This window comes from Harpia harpyja, chromosome Z (assembly GCF_026419915.1).
Source record: "Harpia harpyja isolate bHarHar1 chromosome Z, bHarHar1 primary haplotype, whole genome shotgun sequence".
NCBI classification, from domain to species: domain Eukaryota; kingdom Metazoa; phylum Chordata; class Aves; order Accipitriformes; family Accipitridae; genus Harpia; species Harpia harpyja.
The window spans coordinates 62,936,537-62,949,548 of record NC_068969.1 but is presented as its reverse complement, the minus strand read 5'-3'; positions in this window follow the sequence as shown (position 1 = coordinate 62,949,548).

Genomic DNA, 13,012 nt, shown 5'->3' with positions numbered 1-13,012 from the left:
CAATGTGTCTTTCTTACTCCCACCAACAGCAGCGTGAATGAATAATGCTACACAGTGGTCTAGTTAAATAGGGAGATGGCAGAGTATCATGAAGTCATTCTGCCCATTTGTTTCTCCCATTTCTTCTCCTCTTCTGAAGCAAGAAGAGGAAATAATTTCTGACTGTTGGGAAAAAAGCACAACAAAAGCTGGGAAGCAACCACCAGATGAGATTTTGTATGTGCTGACAGCATATGCACAGCCATCTCTACTGAGTGGTTTTTTTCAAGGAGCTGCAACACGGAGAGCTGCCCTTTTGCTGTGTGTTGCACAGAGACCAGGGCTCAAACCTTAGTGCTACCTGGAAACGATAACTCCTCCCAGCTGCTGGCTGATGTGATTTGGCTTGCATAATGTGCAAGGCTGGACAGCAATTGCAACTGTAGGCTGTAGCATGTTGTGTAACGTGCCGTATGGTAGCAGTATCTCCACGCTCCACGGTAGAGGTATCACCAAGGTATTTCCATGCTTCAGTGTAATCCATATTTCTGGATTCAGCAGTTAACTAGTATCAATACAAAGGCATAAACTGCATCCTGGGGTACAAAAGCTCTCCTGCTTTGAGGAAGTTCATCTCTGTTACTAAACTAATCCTTCATACTGGCATCTGCCCAGGTACCAAGAGGAATCAGGAACTGACAGCTCTTCTAGAATTTCTCTAGTGGAGTGACAACTCCACTAGCATTTCTCTGTGCTGTGTGCTGTCGGAAACCTGTTTCCTACAGAGCCTTATTTCTCTGTACAACTGTAGCTTAGTGAGGTCCCCTTGCACCAAATGCTGAATCCAGACTCTTGTCTCTTGAGCAGAAAAACATTTGAAAGGGAAAGAGGCAAAACAGGGGTGAGGGAATTTGCACATGTTGGTGGATAAAAGTCAGCCCCCTTCTTCACTAGGTCTTGTCACTTTAGTACAGGCCTGTTCTGTATTTTGGAATTAAAGGGCTAGGACCTGGTGCAGATCATATGGCATCTCATGGTGTCCCAGGAAGGGAGAACATCGCCACAGATCACAGACATGCAGCGACAACAGCAGCATCCGTTTGCTCCACCGTGTGTTCCCAGAGATGGACTTTTATACATATTCCCCAGAGCTTGGCAGCCAGAACAATAAAACTTCCTCACAGCTGCTATTACTTTTTTCCATGCTTCTGTCCCCAGAAAAGGCAGCAGAGCTATTTAGCTGCCATCCATTCCTCAGGTACACAAACTTGACCCACAGGAGGTACAGAAAATACATACACAGCGTGAATAGAATGAAGAAAAAACCTTCTCCTGAGCAGCGGGCACATTTCTCACCATAAATCTTCAACCTACAAATGGCAGCAGCTTCTCCCCAGCACACAGCAGGCAAAGCTATCAAGCAAAAAGCATGCCAAAGAAACATACTCAAATGTCAGGGGCTGGGTCCACTGACAACATTTAGAGGAAGGGATGCATCTGTGCATGTGAGATGATCGTGCTATCTCTAGCATTAAAAGTCAGTTTAAACATAGACCAGTCTCAGAAAGGTGCCAGAAACCAGAGACTTCCATTTTCCCTTTTCCAGCCCTGCCCCCATGCCCCTCCTGGCTGACTCAGGCTCCCTGCACAGCTGAACAACTGTTTCAAAACACAGGACATCTCAGCTCTGAAGCTCTGCGTTATTTATGAGTTTGGAAATCAGAGCCGTTCGGTTCACTGCCAGTAAATGGCAATGATTGGAAGGAGGGAGGGGTAGGCTTGTGTGCAGCTCTTCATTCTCTATTCATTGTGAAAAGGGGATCACTCCAGCTAACTGGCCCATGGAGATAAGGATTTCAGACAATCTGCATTAGCCTGATAAACCCGGTTTGCATTTCATAAAGATTATTTGTTAAGAACCTCAGTAAAATAAAATACAGTCAGAAGGCTTATCAGCACAACTCATTTCCACTCACACCCCTCTGCCTGCCCCTGCTGACATTTTTTTTCCCTATAAATAAAGCCCCCTGCTTGTGTCCCATCTCTCTGGAATGGAGCACAGACCAAGGATGAGAAGCAGTGGGGGAGGGATGGGGAGGACAAGGAGGAAAAGCCTGAAACCTCCCAGCTGCGACTGGTCACTGTTAGAGCCATGGTCCTGATCTGCACTATGTGGGAGGGCAGCAATGTCCACCTGGGGAGTGGTTTGGATTTGCCCCTTTTGGTATAAACCAGAGCAGCTAGGCTGGCATCAGCAGCCTTCCCTCTTTGTACCACCTAAGGATCAGATCAGGAAGGAGGAGTTTATACATGTTTCCCTCTATTTCATGTTTTCCCCTTTCCTCACATATAAAAAAAATGGCCTCTAACGTGCAAAGTACTAGGGACTCCCAAACCCCTGGCAGTCTTCTCACTTCCCTCTACAAACTGGCCTTAGTCAGGTGTTTTGCTGTAAACCATAGATAATAGAACAATAGAAAACTATTAGAACAGCCCCCTGTGCTCCTCCTTTCCCCCTTTTCTTCTCAGCACCTTCAGCATTAGCAGGGAACATACCAGAACTGTCTGTTCGGACAGTGCTGTCTTTCCAGGAGGTAGATATCCATTTCTGCACAGACCCCAGGCATTATTCAGATATCACATAGCAATTCAGATTAAGTCCCTCTCTAGTCCACCTTGGATCGTGAGTCCCAGGGGAAAGGCAGCCACACAAATACAAAATATTAACAACACAAACTCTTCTACATTTTGACAGCACAATTACAAAGTCACTTAATGTGTGTAATCTGCTGTTTCCAGCTGCCGTTGCTGCACACAATTTTATCAGGGTTTGTTGGCAGAAAGACCTTAGCAAGACAGAAAGTGCTCTGGTAGGGCTTAGCATTTCTACCTTAGTACTTGCTAACATCGTGGAGTAACGCACCAATTAGTACTACGAGTAGGGACAACTCTGTCTTACTCTCTCACACCTTTTGTTTAAGGACTCCAACCCTCTGCATGAGTACTGGTGGTCATGCACAAAAGTTGCATTAGCCCCATTTCAAACACACGTTCCTCCATTTCAGGCCTGTATGTAAATGAAACCTGGCCTTGTGTGGCCCCAGTGACAAAGCCTTGCATCTCTTCAGTGCAAGTTCTGCTGAAACCCCTTATTTCAAGAAGTGAAATGGGAGATGTGGCAGTCTGGTCACCACTCTGGACAAAATCAAAAGCATCCAGATGTGGGTTTCAACCAGCTTCGTGTCAGTCTGCCAGATAAGATATTAGTAAGGACTGGTTAATACTCAGAGAGGCTCAGAAGTGATACTGGGGAGTGCTTGGAAGACGGGGCAGTCAAAACAAGAACAGGTAATACTATTTTCTGGGCCCTTCCTTGGCTGCTCACAGGAGATATTGTGGACCAATGTTCCGACTCCTAGGTCAAAAAATCTCTACTGTACAACAGGGAAAGGCAGGTCTGAGGAGGGCCAAAGGGCAAGAGATTGATGGGCTGACTTCATTAGCTGCTCGTAATGAAGTGACCATAAAAGACCAGTAATGAAGAGGCTAACAATGGTCTCAGCGTATTGTCCCTTAGCAACAGTTTGATCTCAGCAGGAGAAAACAGGTACATTTTCTGAACAATTAATGCATTGCAGAGGCATCGTTAACCCAGAGAAGCTGCTACAGCAAGCAGCCGCAGGGTACTAAAGACATCAGCAGTGCAGGAAAGTCATCACAGATGGTTACAGAGGCTCACAGAGCAAAATGCCAACACCCAAGAACACTGCAAAGTCACCTCTGACTCCCAGCCAAAAGCCCTACTGACATCCTTTTCCTGTCTGTGCTAGGACTACAAGTCACAGAAGTGTCCCTTTTCCTTCCAAGTGTGGAGTGGGACACCATGTCCTTTGGCTGTAGAGGGCTAGAAGCTACATTACACTGCTGCAGAAGAAGTCAGCCCCTGGGGCTGAGAAGGCATGCACCTAGAAAAATGCCTCCTTTTATTCCAAATAACTGCATCCCCTTACCTGGAGGAATACAGGAATATAATCTGTACTGGTATAACTCCTCCTTTGTGGACCAGAATGTGAGATCAGATTGCAGGTGTGTGCTTGGTTTACTCCCTCTCCTGCTAATGCGGATCTGCTCTGGAATAAATGCCTGCATGCTGGTATAACTACAGTCATAATGGATGTGCTTGGGAGTTCTATTGTTTATTTCAAGCAGTGTCTTTTCATGCATAGACAAGACCCTAGATTTTCTGTGCATTTCCTTTATGAATATGGCTGGAAAGGAATGCGTAAAAATAAGTTTGCAAAGCATCCATGTGTATAGATAAACAGTTTCCCCGGGGGATAAATCACCATATGTCTGGTCAGTCATGGAGGGCCCCTTTCCCCATGCTACAAATGCATCTTGGCTTCCCAAAGCAAAATAACTAATTAAAAAAAAACCAGCTCTGGCCTGGCTCCTGTCTTTACCGGCTGTCACCTATTTAATCTTCTCTCCCTTACCATGTTTGTTCAGAAATCCCTCTCTTTCAGTGCAGCTGGAAAGGTTGTTTCTAACAGGCGACCAAGCCTGAATGCTGACAATGTGAGATGATTACAAGCACCCAAAGAGCAAACATGCAGATTTTTCAACAGAAGATGCTCCTGCTGCCCCGATAGGCTTCTGAGATACTGCTCTGCACAGCGACAGTGATAAACAAGGGCTAGTGTCAACTCAAGAGGAGAGGCCACACAGTTCAACAGCGGCTCTGTGTGGAAGCTGCTATACTCAAGAGTTTTGACTTTTCTGACAGGAGGTGACTGGGTAGAAGGCGCTGTAATTAGTTGCTTTATGGCAAGAAGGGCCACTTGGTTTATCTTGGTTTTGAAGTGGTAGGAACAGAAATGGCTGAGCTGGTGAAAAGCAAAGAGACTGAAGCACCACAACTGTTCAAAGGGCGTAATTTTGACACTCCAGGTTATGAGTCTGCTCTGAGGGTCTAAACCAAATCACAACAAAATCATCATAAAACTTCCTTGAACTGATTTTGGAACAGAATGAAAACCCATGGGACATTCCCAGCCATGTGGGAGTCCCTGCTGGAATTTCAAGTTTGTACATGACACCAAACTGGGAAGACTGGTTGATTCATGCTGTCATCCAGAGGGACCTCAGCAAGCTGGAAAAATAGGCTGACAGAAACTTCATGAAGTTCAACAAGGGAACATGAGAGTCCTGCACCTGGGGAAGAACAACCCGAGGCACCAGCAGCACATGCTGGAGACTGCCTGGCTGGAAAGCACCTTGACAGAAAAGGACCTGGGGGTCCTGGTGGACACCAAACACATGTCCCGTGAGCAAATCCCCAAGAGCTGCCTGTGATGCCAAGTGGGAGGAATCAGCGTAGCCCAGAGGGCTGGCCAGCAGTGCTGGGGTGTGGGCAGAGCCTGTGGGACTTTGTCCTGCAGCCTCCCGGGGAGGCACGAGGTGTTATCCAGTGAACCCTCTTGCCGTGTGCGCCTGGAGACGTCTGCCCTGGCCAGAGCGACCTGACGGGGCCCTGGGAAGACATGGCTGAGGCCTCGGTGACTGGCGTGAGACACCGATGCCGAGCACAAGATGAGAGATGGGGGGATGGAGCAGGCAGCAGTGTCGTGGTAACCCCAGACGTGGGGCGAGCGCCGTGGGTGAGGATGGCCTGTCGTGACATCCCCCAGCGATGGACGGTGAAGTCCCCGAGTGATGCATTCTGGTGTCACCGAGGGATGGACTGCGATGTCACCGAGGCGTGGATTGTGACCAGGTGTCCCTCACTGCTTATGCTCGGGTGACGAGTCTCAGCCAGCCAGCTCGTGCCCACACTCCAGCTGAGCGAGTTCGTGAGGTCTGGAGTGTTGAGCGAGGCCTTTGGTGCTGGTGTCGTGCTCGGGGAGCTGTTTGTTGCAGCTCTCCGTGTCCAACCCCAGAGCCGTCAAAGGATTTTCCCCAGCCCGGCCCTGCCAGGTTCAGGCAGCCGGGGCACCCAGGAGGCACGCTCGCAGCAGCAGAGGTGAGCTGGCTGGGGACACCTCGGCCTGCGCAGCTGGGAGGGTTTCCTTCTTGAGGGACCTGGGCACTTCTTCCACCCCTCCCCAGGCCAGCTAGCGACCCTGGCTTCTCTTTCTTTTCTGGCGCGACAGCTGCCGCTGCAGAGGCGGTGACGGGGAGCGACTCGACATCCCCAGCTCCCCCCAGCCCACCACAGCACGTGGAGAGCATGGCCGCGGAGCCGGACAGCCACTGTCCCATCTGCCTGGACAGCTGGGAGGAGGCCAGCTTTGCCATGCCGTGCCTCCACCAGTTCTGTTACCAGTGCATCCTGTGGCGGGCTGAGAGCAGGCCCGAGTGCCCCCTCTGCAAGAGGAGGATCATCTCCGTCGTGCACTCGGTGTGGGCGGACGACGACTCTGAGGAGAATGTCATCACACCATCTACAGCATCGGCAGTCGTCGGCCGCCAGGCAGGAGGAGCTCTCGGCCGTCCAGCTGCCCACAGCCCTGCAGCAGCAGAACGACAGCCTGTGGAGATCCAGCTGCCCAGGGCTCCTCCGGGCGGCCTCCGGCCCGACACCTGGGCATCCCTTTTCCAGGACCACCCAGCTCTCCTCCAGCCCCTTCTGACCTGGGTGCGTCAGGAGCTGGGGCGGACCTTTGGGAACGGGCGTTCGCAGGCAGCCGTAGTGGAGGACCTCGTCACGCCCCTCCTGGTCCTCTTTGGGCTGGATGAAGACCTACTGGTCCAGCTGCTGAGGGCCACCCTCCAAAATCGCACGGCGACATTTGTGCACCAGCTTATTGACGTCGCCGTGCAACGGTGCAGCGGGGAGGCCCGCCGCCTGCTGGGCCTGGAGGACGGCCATGCTGCGGGGGGGCGGGAGGGCAGCCCCGCGGGTGCCCCCGGCCCCGCTGCCTCCCGGCAAGGGTCTCCCACACCTGGGCCGGCCCCCTCCGACAGCCCCGAAGGAACCAAAGCGGGCGACCTCCCCAGCACCTCCGCAGCTGCCCTTCGGGGGGGTCCCGGCAGCCCTCCCCCTGCCCCCGTTCCTGTCCGCGGGGAGCAAGAAGAGCCCCAGGAGGAGCCCGAGGAGGCCGCGGCAGGTCCATCTACGTCCAGCCGGGGCAGGGAACGCTCCCCTGGGGGGCCGCGGCGAGCCCCGAAGAGGAGGGTCGGCAGCCCCGAGGCCTCTTCTCCAGCCAAGAAGAGGCCACCCCGCCGGCAGCACTAGAAGAACGGCCCAGGCGCTGCCGAAACCAGGGCTGGGCCAGCAGCTGGGGCGTGCGCCGGCCCTCAAGGGCTCCCGGCCCTCTAATTGTCAGGCACTAAGCAAATAAAAGGCCTGCAAACTGCAGAAAAGGTCTCCGTGTTACTAACAGTGCAGGTGGCCTCGCTATCCCCACCCGTGCTGCTTTCTCCCCCTTTTCCTGGGGCTGTGCCCACTGTTGCCTCTCGTTGTCCTTAGCAGAGCACCATGGGGCTTCTCCCTCCGGTCTTGCACAGCCTCGTCGCCCTGCTTTGACTACCATGGGGCTGGACCTGTGCTCTCTGAGCGCATCTCTCCCCAGAGCACAGTGCCACGGGTCTTGGTAATTTAAAGAAGAGACAGTTTAGCAATAGCATGAGTTTCCGTTCACAGCTCAAAGGCTTAAGATTCCCTAGACAGAACTGGCAGCTCCCAAAAGCTCCAGAAAGGCCAACGGAGTGTTTATTGTGTGCCGTTCTCTCTCCAGTTCTGGGCCTCACAGTTTATGAAGGATGTGAAGGTCCTTGGGCGCTTCCAGAGGAAGGCAACAAAGCTGCTGGAAGGGCTGGAAGGAATGTCCTATGCGGAACAGCTAAGGACTCTGGGCTTGTCTAGTTGGGAGAGGAGGCGGCTGAGGGGTGACCTCATTGCTCTCTGCAGCTTCCTGGGGAGGGGAAATGGAGAGGGAGCTGCTGATCTCTTCTCCCTGGGATCCAGCGACAGGACGCGTGGGGAATGGTTCAAAGCTTCATCAGGGGAGGTTCAGACTTGACGTTAGGAAGCATTTCTTTACCGAGAGGGTGGTCAAACACTGCAACAGGCTTCCTAGGGAGGTGGTCGATGCTCCATGCCTGTCAGTGCCTTAAAAAGAGGCATTTGGACAGTGCCCTTAATAATAGGCTTTTAACTGGTCAGCCCTGCAGTGGTCAGTCAGTTGGACTAGATGATCACTGTAGGTCCCTTCCAAGTGGAATGATTCTATTCCATTCCACTCCATTCTCTTCTGTACCAATGTTTGTGAAATCTGCTGAACAGAAGGAAACCAGGAAGAGGTCTTCTGACACTGCAGCTTACGGAAGCTGTTGCACCTTTGGAATCCTTTGCTACCTTTACCACCGGCAATGCTTTCTTTTGCGGGACTTCAGCGAGCATCCCTTCACAGGCTTGTGACAGCTGTGCTCTGGGTGGTGGCCACTCAGGTCTTGCAGGCTGACCTCCAGGCTCAGGGATCCCACCTCCTCTCTGGGCAGTCCACTCCAGGGCTTCATGATCCTAACAGAGATTTTGGTTTTGATTCCTTATCTCCAGCCTGAACCTCTCAAGTTTCAGGAGATGCCACCTTCTCCCACCCTCCCACCAGGCAGGGCTGGGAAGACCCTGCCCCTGTCCCCTTGATGCCTTCCCCATGGGCACCGGCGTGTGCTGTGAGGTGCCCTGACGCTTTCTCTGCTCCATGCTGAAGCAGCCCCTGCCCTGCAGACCCTCCTTGCCTCCCCTGAGCCCCTCTGGTTTGTTGGCCTCCCTCCTGCCCAAGACCCCCAATGGGACGTAGTAGTGGTTGTCACACCACCTGTGGTGCCATCATTTGTCTTCCACCTGACAGGAGGTGCTCCTGGCCATCCAGCAGCTCACAATCTCCATCACCCTGCAGCATCCCACCTGTGAGCTGCACAGTCGCTGCCCAGGGCTCCTGTGGGCAGCCTCCATCCCCACATCTGGGCATCCCTCTTCCGAGAGGACCCAGCTCTGCTCCGGCCCGCGATGCTCTGGCTGCGACAGGAGCTGTGGCTCTTCTTCGAGGGTGGCCGCTGGGAAACAGCTGCAGCACGGAGGCTCGTCCTGTCCAGCCTGCACATCTTCGGCCTGAACGAGGAAACCCTGTTCCAGCTGCTGCAGGGTGCCCTGGGCGACTACACGAGGACCTTTGTGCACCAGCTGATCGACACCGTCGTGGAGCGGTGCGGCGGGGAGGCACGACGCCGGATGGGCCTGGAGGACGCCCGTGCTGCCGAGGAGCGGGAGGGCAACCCTGCGGCTGCCCCCGGCCCCGCTGCCTCCCAAAGGGGGTCTTCTGCCCCAAGCCCAGCCCTTCGTGGGGGTCCTGACAGCCCCTCTTCTGCCCCCATTCCTGCCCACAAGGAGCAAGAAGAGCTGCAGGAGGACCCAGAGGATGCTGTGCCCGGGCCCTCCGCTCCCAGCTGAGGCAGCCAACACTCCCCTGGGGGGCCCTGGCAAACCCCAATAAGGAGAGCTGGCAGCCCTGAGGACCCCTCCCAGCCCCCTAAGAATCCACCCCGCCATCGGTAACACTGGGAGGGTGCCTCAGGGGCCAGCCAAACGACACCTGGGCTCGCAGCTGGGACTCAGACTGGTCCCCAAGAGATCCCAGCCCCCTAAATGTAATTATTATGATATAAAAGAAAATAAAGGCATGAAAACTGCAGAAAAAGTCTCACTATTACTATCAATCACCTCGGTGCCGTTGCTATTCCCCCCATGGTGCTTTCTCCCCCTTCTCTTCGTTCTATGCCCAACGTTTCCTCACATGTCCGCTGGGCCCAACTACCTCCTCCACCCAGAAGCCTTGCAAACTCCGTACAGAGCCTGCGGTCTGGTACTAGCAATGGAAGTGCCACGTTCCTGGACTATGGGACTCACGAGATGGGGTGCACCCGCTGTGGGTCCTGTTACACCGCAGGGCAGAGGAACAGGGACAGGAGACTGGACGAGGCTCAGGTCAATGGACAAGCTGAGGCACAAGCCCCTCTGCTTTGGTTCCCCTGGTGAAAGGTGGCAATGCCTTGCACCAGCCATTTCCTCAGGGGTGCTCCAGTTTAAGCAGAGCTGTTGTTCTTTGGAAACACCCCCACCCCGGTGTGATCCGGGGGTGTTACAAGTGCTTTATGGAGGTCCATCTGGCGTGGATGTCTTCTGCAGTGCACAGAGAGAGCATTGTGGGTCAGGGACAAAGCAAGGGTTTTCTAATGCGTGTCAACCCACAGAAATTGCCAAGCCATCCGGCCACTCTGTCTTCTCATCTCTGCAGAGTCTTTCCAAGTGTGTGGGTGGGCTTTCCTGGGAAGAAATCTGCAGTTTCTTCTTGCCTTTGGTTTTGAAAACCAATGCCTGCAGCCAAAAAGGATGTGCTGGGGGCCTTGTTCTGACCTGGCAGGGGAAAATCTGTACAGTTCACAGACAGCAAGGAAACCAGTAGGGTCTCAGTAGCAGTCTAGGTCTAATTCTTAGACAGTATAAGAAAAGAAAGAATTGAAGAATACAGAAAAAAATCCTCAGTTTTACTAACAATATTAAAGGGTGGGATGTTAAGGTGGTGGTTTCTACTTGCTCACATTAGGATCTCCTCGGCATCTTGGTATGCTTTGCTAACATGCATTCAGTTCTTGCCCTTTTCTATTCATCATCTTTTTTCTTCAGGATTGAGATTAAATTTGATTGCTTAGTCTGTCTTCAGTGGTGCCTACTGGCACGACAAGAAGCAATGGGCAAAAACTGACACACAGGAGGTTCCTCCTGAACATAAGGAAACACTTTTTCATTGTGAGGGTGACAGAGCAGTGGCACAGGTTGCCCAGAGAGGCTGTGGAGTCTCTGTCCTTGGAAATATCCAAAAGCCATCTGGACACAGTCCTGGGCAAACAGCTGTATGTGGCCCTGCTGGAGCATGGGGGTTGAACCAGATGACCTCCAGAAGTCCCATCCAACCTACATCACTCTTTGATTCTGGGATTTTTGTCTCAAGTTAGAGATCCATACCTACGTGTAACCTTTTACCCCAATGCTACCTGGCAAACCTGGACTTCCAGTTAATAAGCACTATTAATCACTCTTAGGACAGCAAACTAAACTTCTGAGAATAGCACCCCTAGCCTGCTAACACTATCCATATCTGATGAGGTAATGATGTTCCACCGGGTCTCTCAACAGGCTGAATTGTGCAGGTCAAATGTTGTTTAGATGCCACAGAAAAACCCACCCAAAAGTAAGAAAATGAAGAAATCAAAAGAAAACAAAGGAATAAGAAAATAATTTCCTAAACTCAGTTAGGCCCTCTTCCAGGTGACAGCAAGAAGACATGCAATCACACCATTTCTTCCAGACATTTACCGACCAACCACATTCTTGAAGGCCTCTAGGGGCAGAGATGTTATGCCCTTCCCCAAACTATTACCTGCTCCTTAAATATCAAAAGCTTTCCCTACCGTTCAGTCTGATCTTCCTTGCTGAAATTTAAGCTTCTTCATTCTTGCATTATCAGCTAAGTGAACAGGATGGAGTACCTGCCACCTCCTTCTCAGTCTAAACAACCCCAGTTCTTTCAACATTTCCTTGTAGGTTTTTTCCTATAGCCTGCTATTTTCCTCTCAACACTCTCCAACTGGTCCATCGCCTTAACAAGTGAGGGCCTGCACTGGTCTCTATATACCAGCTGAAATGCTGAACATTGTAACAAAAGTTTCATTTCACTCTTCCTGCAGATGCTAGCGCTCTTTCTACATCCCACTTGATTTTCTTTGGTCACAACATCATCCTATGTTACTATGTATTCAGCTTGTTATCAAGGATAGCTCTAAATTGCTTTCTGTTTCAGAACTAGCCTGAGTATCTTTGCACAGTACGGTATAGTGTCAGACATATTACTGCCTTGAGTGATACCAATGTCCTATGCCCCTGCAGTCTGACATACAGGTACATTGTACCCACTAACATTCAAGCTAATTACTCTAATGATAAAAGCAGGTATTCAGAAGTATTAGGGCCAGAAGAGGAACGTTATGAGCATGCAGTATGATCTGCAAAGCACCAGGCTTGACATTTCACCTAGTAAATTCTGGATAAAATATGTGACTTCTCTTTTAAGCTGCAGGAAAGATTTATTTCAGGAAAACAAGAAGAACCACAACAGTATTAGTTTCCCTCCTTTAAGAACAAAACCTTAATTGTCCCTTTTTTCAAGGGGAAAGCTCTCACCCAAGCCCCTTAATTACAGCAGTGACTTGGATTTGGTAAGACTCATTCAGCTCCTAACTCATGCACTCTGCTGCAGTCTAAATCAATAAGACATTTATAACTAAAACTAGCCTCAGTAGAGAACTCACCATTAGGCAATCTAATGCTATTAAGCAAGATCATCAGCTGATGTAAATCAGCTGCTGGTGCCTATTTACCAAAACAGAGGATGTAGATCATTAAATACAAGTGCTAGATAGTCTTTTATGTGCTTGCATGCAGTTTCCCGAGTACCCACATTTTGTTCTGCAATACATAGTGTGACAGAATTACATGAAGAGAAAGAAAACAAAACTAACAGTGAGGTAGGTGCCCCTGAATTTCTTGCACTGCTGTGTGAACTCAGAGAATTCTGCCAATAAGTATTAAAGGACAGAACTAAGTTCCTGAAAGTCATTGCACCGTGACAAGCCAGTCCTTGGAAGGAAGGCAGGTATCCGTATCATTACACAGATGTTACTCCTTTAACATCTCGTTCATCTGTGCAAAACAAACAATTTCAAATGACAGTGCAAAGTAGAGACTGTTTTACTCTTGAGTTGACAGACTTTAAGACTTATGACGAGGGGACCAGCATCTCCCAGACTGTTTCATGGGAAAGGGCATAACAAAATCTGCTACTTTTTTTTTCATTTAGACAACAGAGAAAGTCTCAACCATATTTTCAGGACTCTCTCCTATCTGTATCATCACAGTTTTGTCTACCTTCCATTTCTGACTTTAAAAGAAGAGTGGAACACAAACAGGGCCTTC